This window comes from Neltuma alba, unplaced genomic scaffold (assembly GCF_004799145.2).
Source record: "Neltuma alba isolate B1F8T4 unplaced genomic scaffold, ASM479914v2 tig00012286_pilon, whole genome shotgun sequence".
NCBI classification, from domain to species: Eukaryota; Viridiplantae; Streptophyta; class Magnoliopsida; order Fabales; family Fabaceae; genus Neltuma; species Neltuma alba.
Genome location: NW_021636807.1, coordinates 2,569 through 8,615, shown reverse-complemented (window position 1 = coordinate 8,615; position 6,047 = coordinate 2,569). Strand labels below are relative to the sequence as shown.

At 33.4% G+C, this 6,047-nt stretch overlaps 1 pseudogene; it reads left to right on the top strand.

Annotated features, from left to right (window-relative positions):
* Positions 1–2,186: 2,186 nt before the first annotated feature.
* LOC114725876 (LEAF RUST 10 DISEASE-RESISTANCE LOCUS RECEPTOR-LIKE PROTEIN KINASE-like 2.1) lies at positions 2,187–5,221 on the top strand (annotated as a pseudogene).
* The last annotated feature ends 826 nt before the right edge of the window (positions 5,222–6,047 follow it).

Genomic DNA, 6,047 nt, shown 5'->3' with positions numbered 1-6,047 from the left:
AGTTCATGGATGTTTTTGACAATTCGGCATCACATTATTAACTACTAACGGGTCACCTAAACCAAGAACTAAGCTGAGGTATTTTCTTGAGTTTAACAAGTTTTGCATCTGAGCAATTGTCAGATATTCTCGTCAATGTTTTTAACAAGAACATGACGTGATTATATATAGTAGTTTTATGGTAATTTCATAAATATGAATGGTCGAGCGCATTTCGCAGACTTAGGAATGATGGGAATTCAAGTAGCTCTTGGGTTTTCCATGTTCTTGAATTATCGTCATTATGTTTGGAGCACTCTAATATCATGCAAAATCAAGGATTTTTGTTCTGGAAAGCTTAAGGAGGTGAAGAACAGCAATGGGTAATTTGTTGATGAGATAAGCTGATGTTTAGAAAGCATCTTCTCAGAATTTTGCAAGTCAAAAAGAAATAATCTAGACATCTTTCGCTCTTCTCATATGGACAAGAGTGTGGATAATTTCCCTTTTCGAGAGAAACAGGTAGAAAAACCTCTAATCAATTAAACTAATCCAGATGGGCATTTAGAGCATATAGTTCTTTAAGTTCAACCTAATGCAACTCAATATCTCAATTTTCGCTATTTAATCGTTAGTTTCTACATTCCATGACTTGTTACACCATAGTTAAGATGTTTTTTTGGAAGGTGTGGGGAGCAGTTTTATTAAATGACTGAAACTTCAGGGATTAAGTTAAGCAAATTAAAATTCAGAGATGGACCAGCTCAAAACTACATATATAAACGATTAATTTTTTCCTTTGTTAAATTCGTAAGGTGGCCTATTGTTACTCTCAATAACAATCACATGGACGAGTTTGAAATGTTAAAAGCTTTCAATTTGAAAATGTTTGCATATCGCAGTGAATGAATCAAGATAAGGGAGTTCGATCTTCCCAACTAAATAATGGGAGGCTAATTCTGAAAAGCAGAGGTTTGTTTAATAGTATAGTTTTCTTCAATTTGTTCGAGTTGCTTTAGAGACTGACATTGAATAATTCCAATCTGGAGCAATATAATCGATAAAATTAATTCAAGTATTTCAGAGCATGCCTAGAGTCCAACGAATAATCCAATATGCCCACGCAATGTACAATCATAAGACAAACACTACATTGTTATACAATAAATGACACCAGTTGGAAGAGAGGAGTGGCCTTCTGAGAGAGAAGTTTTTCAAGACTCCAAAACTGACTCCCTCAAACATATATGTAGTTATTAGGATTTGAATATTAAATAATATAAATCATATAGGTAATACTTCTTTCTGGACTCATATATTTTGTTATTCACATAATATCCCCATTTATATTGGGATAGTGGCTTAATCTACAAAAGTGGACTAGGTATAACTCAACATTAACTTTGCATAAAAGTTGGAGGATTCTCAACTAAATATTTGATTCATCAGAAGATAAACTTCATTCAAAATTAAAAGTGATAAATAAATATGAAAGTATTCTTAATTTCTATAAACGGCACAAACAGACATGGACTCCAAGCTTAAAATTCTTCAGCTTCATCCTCGAAAGTATTTTACAAGTCACTGTTGACTGTGGATCTAACATGGAGTTAGAATTCCACCATCTGGCTCCTTCCTGCATGTTTCCTTAGTATTTGCAATCCTTTTCCAAGTCAACAAAACAATCTTAAACTCAGCTATATAAGCAAAAGCACTTTATTGTTTCTTTGCACACATCTTTTGGTAACATTTCTACTTTATGTATCAGTATATCCTTTATTCTTATATTCTCTTCTTTAATTTCCTCTCATATCGTGCTTTTCTTGCAGGTGAACCAGTCCAAAAAAGTGCTATAACTTGAAGAAAAAGCAAACCAAATTGGGATGATTCCACTTTACATGTCTCGCTTCCTCTTGTATTCTGAACTGGTGCTTCTATTTCTGGCTGGACATGGAAATGGAAACCATGACAAGTGTCCTCGATCATTTGATTGTGGAGACCTTGGGAAGATCTACTTCCCTTTCACAAAGGCAGAAAGACAGGATTGTGGCTTAATGATGATACATGGCTGCGATGATCCATCTTCGAATAAAACGATTCAACTGGAGAAGAATGGAAGGCCATTCAAGCTTACAAGCATCATTCTGCAGGATAATTCTATTACTGTTACTGATCTAGATCTGCAGCAGAGGTTGAAATCCAAAACTTGTGAAATTTTCAACAAGAATATCACTTTTCCTCATGCCTCTCCTTTGGTTTCTTTTCATATCAAACATAGCATAACCTTGTTTAGATGTGATCACAGCCTCAACATTAGCCCTCCTGCCAGTGTTTATAGTCATGCCTGCCATAACTATAATATCTATTATTACCACTTGAACAAGCGTCCTCTTGATCATTACCAAAGATCTTTCTCAGCTTGCTCTGTTGTTCTGCTTCCAAGTAAACACCAGAATCATACCAAAGATCTTTTATCATTCTTAACTGCTCAAATGGTCATTGAAGTACAGTTATCTGATGCTTGTGATAAGTGTTACAACCAGATAGGTGGCCAATGTCGACTTGACAGCAATAGAAACTTCTATTGTGACAGAGGTACGTGGATCTGCATGATTCTTGTAACTCCGCTTGAAACAGTTTTTTACATTTCAATTTTTGAAAACAACTGCTCACAAACATTGTGACCAAGAACATGAATATTACTCAGAAAACCTTAGAGGTCTCTTGATAGTCCGTTATTATTTTCCAACTCAAGACTTTTTTTTTTTTTTAGCATATCCGTATTCTGGGTTTGAATTTCTGAAACTCATAATAATAGCTACTTGAAATTTGAAATACTTTATATTTTATTAGCATTTTAACAATAAACCAAAGAAGTACTACCCCCAATCTGTAATACAAGAGCTAATTGATTAATTTGAATAGATTAAGACAAGTAGTTATTTGTAATAAATACTACTGTCTTCTCTAAATATCATTGCTAATTGTGTATACTCCTCCGGTCCTAAATATAAGATCCATTTTGTAGTGTAATATATACTACAAAAGGATATTAGCTAGAACTATCATTTGATGAAATTTTTAACATGTGCAACTACTACAAAAACTACTTTGAAAAAAATAGATAAATACGAGAGATAATGTGATTGGGATTTTATATTAGGATCAAATTAAATATCAAACTAACTTTTACATTAAGGAGTAGGGATAGTATTTTTTTCTCACCAACATAAGACTGTTCTTTCGTCAAGCAGGAAATAGCACACAAAGTATGCTTTCTACTTATTGGTGCTGGTTTAACTTATTCTATTTAATTTGTTTGTTCCTCGCAGAGAAAACTGGAAAAACCGTGCTCATTGGGACAACAGGTAAAACAATTTGTCAAAAACAGCATTGTCAAGATTCAGCTGTTTAAATGCGTATATATAATTGCTTCAACTGTTTATTGTTACCTTTCACTTCAACTCGTGTTAGAGCATAAGGTTAAAGTAATAATCATGTAATTTGCCATAGCATGTGAGTAGATGATTCTAGAAGTATGCACGTCCTCTGCATTATTCTTCTTTCTCTTCATGTCCATCTAATATTCATTTTCTTTTAACTACATTGGAATATAAATACAATATGAAAGACCAGGCTTATTATTGAGGCTTCTTTCGTTATTCATTGAAGGATGAAAATAAATACTACCTCTGATCCTTAATATAAAAAGTAATTTGAATTTCGATTTGATCCTAAATATGACTCAAATTTATCTTGTCTCTTATATTTATCTTTTTTTTTTCAAAGCACCTTGTAATAATTGCACATGTTAAAAGTTCAATCAAATGGTAGTTCTAGCTAATACACATGATTAGTCAGGGTATTTTAGAAAAGACAACACCTAATTATTACAAATAACAAACTCAACAAACTTTTTTTATCTATTTGAATTATCCAACTAGCTTTGCATTAAAAACCGAAAGTAGCACTAAAAAAAGCTGTTACTTTGGCTAAAAGTCAAATTAGTGATTATTTAATATGATTGGTAGCCTTCGTATGCATGCTGTTTCTTGTGGGGCATATCTTTATCCGACATTCTTCAAAATTTTCACTTTTTAATTATTGTAGTGGCTTCTTCTGCGGGACTTGCTGTGCTATTGTTCCTGGCCTTTTGCTCTAGAAGAAAGCTTCTTGCTCTTGCTTCATCCAATCTCTTTTGGAGGAAGAGACATGCAACCCGTCAAATAACTGAAGCCGCTCTGGAGCAACATGGACCAATCTCTTGTAGACAGTACAGTTACTCTGAGATAACGAAAATCACAGACTGTTTCAAAACCAAATTAGGCAAAGGAGGATTGGAACTGTATATAAAGGGAAGCTACCAGATGGGCGTCTTGTTGCGGTGAAAGTGCTAAGTCAGTTAAAATGTATGAATGAGGAATTCATTAATGAAGTTGCAAGTATCAGCAGGACATCTCATGTTAATATTGTTAGCCTTTTAGGCTTTTGTTTCCAAGATTCGAAAAGAGCTCTAGTTTATGAGTTTATGTCTAATGGATCTCTCGAGAAATTCATATATGAGAAGTCTGATTGCAGCATGGCTGAACACCAATTGGACTGTCAAACTCTATATAATATTGCAGTTGGTGTTGCTAGAGGATTAGAGTACTTACACAGAGGTTGTAACAAGACCAAAATCCTGCACCTTGACATAAAACCTCATAACATCCTACTCGATAAGGAGTTTTGCCCAAAAATTTCAGATTTTGGACTCGCTAAAATACTGCCAATAAAAGATTGGATTGTGTCCATATTGGAAGCAAGGGGTACTGCAGGATACATTGCTCCAGAAGTATTTTCAAGAAACTATGGCAACGTATCTCACAAATCAGATGTCTTCAGTTTTGGAATGGTGGTTCTAGAAATGGTTGGAGGAAGAAGGAACATGAATGCTGAAGTTGATCATTCCAGTGAAATTTATGTTCCACAATGGATTTATAAGCGCCTTGAACTGAATCAAGAACTAGAATTGGGATGCATTAGGAATGATACTGAAAAAGAAATGGTGAGAAAAATGATAATGGTGAGCTTATGGTGCATACAAACTGACCCTTCAATGAGACCAGCAATGAGTGAAGTAGTGGAGATGTTGGAAGGAAGCTTGGAAACCCTGCAAGTACCTCCTAAGCCGTTTTTCTTTTCTTCTTCAACAACTCCTGTTCATTCCACATCTCAACCATGTGAGATTGTGCAGTTATAGGATTCCCTTTTGTTATATATGGGTCTGTGTTTTATCTGTTTTACGTTTTTATAATCTTTTCCTTTTGAAAACTGTAATATGCAATTTCATTTTTCAATGCTTTAACTCTAAACATGTTTGCATTTTCTCTTTCTTTTCATATATCATCAAGCATAAAAAATTTCAACATTTGCATTGACAGATGAAGCTCTGTTTTCTGTTTGTTGAGAAACGGGTTTGTCCTCTTTAGGGGCAAGGAATATTCAGAATTGTCCAAAGAGTAGAAGACATAAGATTGAGGAAAGGAAGAGGTGAAAACTTGCCTCTTTCAAGCTAGAAATTTGGCTCCAAATTATTACCAGCTTAAGAAATAGAGAAAATTATGATCATTTTTAAAAATCAAAGTTAACATAAAAATTTATGGAACTAGCACTAAATTTTAAGAAAGTAATTATGAGATTTTAAAATAGATGATTTTAAATAATAATATAATAACTTCCTTAAAACTTATAGATATTTGAAAAACAAATAGTAATGCGTCTCATGAACTATGATAATGATTTTAATCCTTAAAACATTTTAAGATTATTTAATCTAATTTTTTTAGAAAAATATAAATATCATATTCAAAATCATTTAGTTGGGTCTTTCTTTACTGCATTCACTGCTTTGAGTAATGAGCTATTTCTTTTGCTTAAGAAAAGGGATGAAAGACCAAAGACCCTCTTCAACTGAAAACGAATTGGTAATTTTTCTTAAATTGACTTGGATGATAGAGAGTTATAGTGCATGATAAGAGTCGATGGAGTTTTATTGCTGGTAAAAAAAAAAAACAGAGAATTTTATT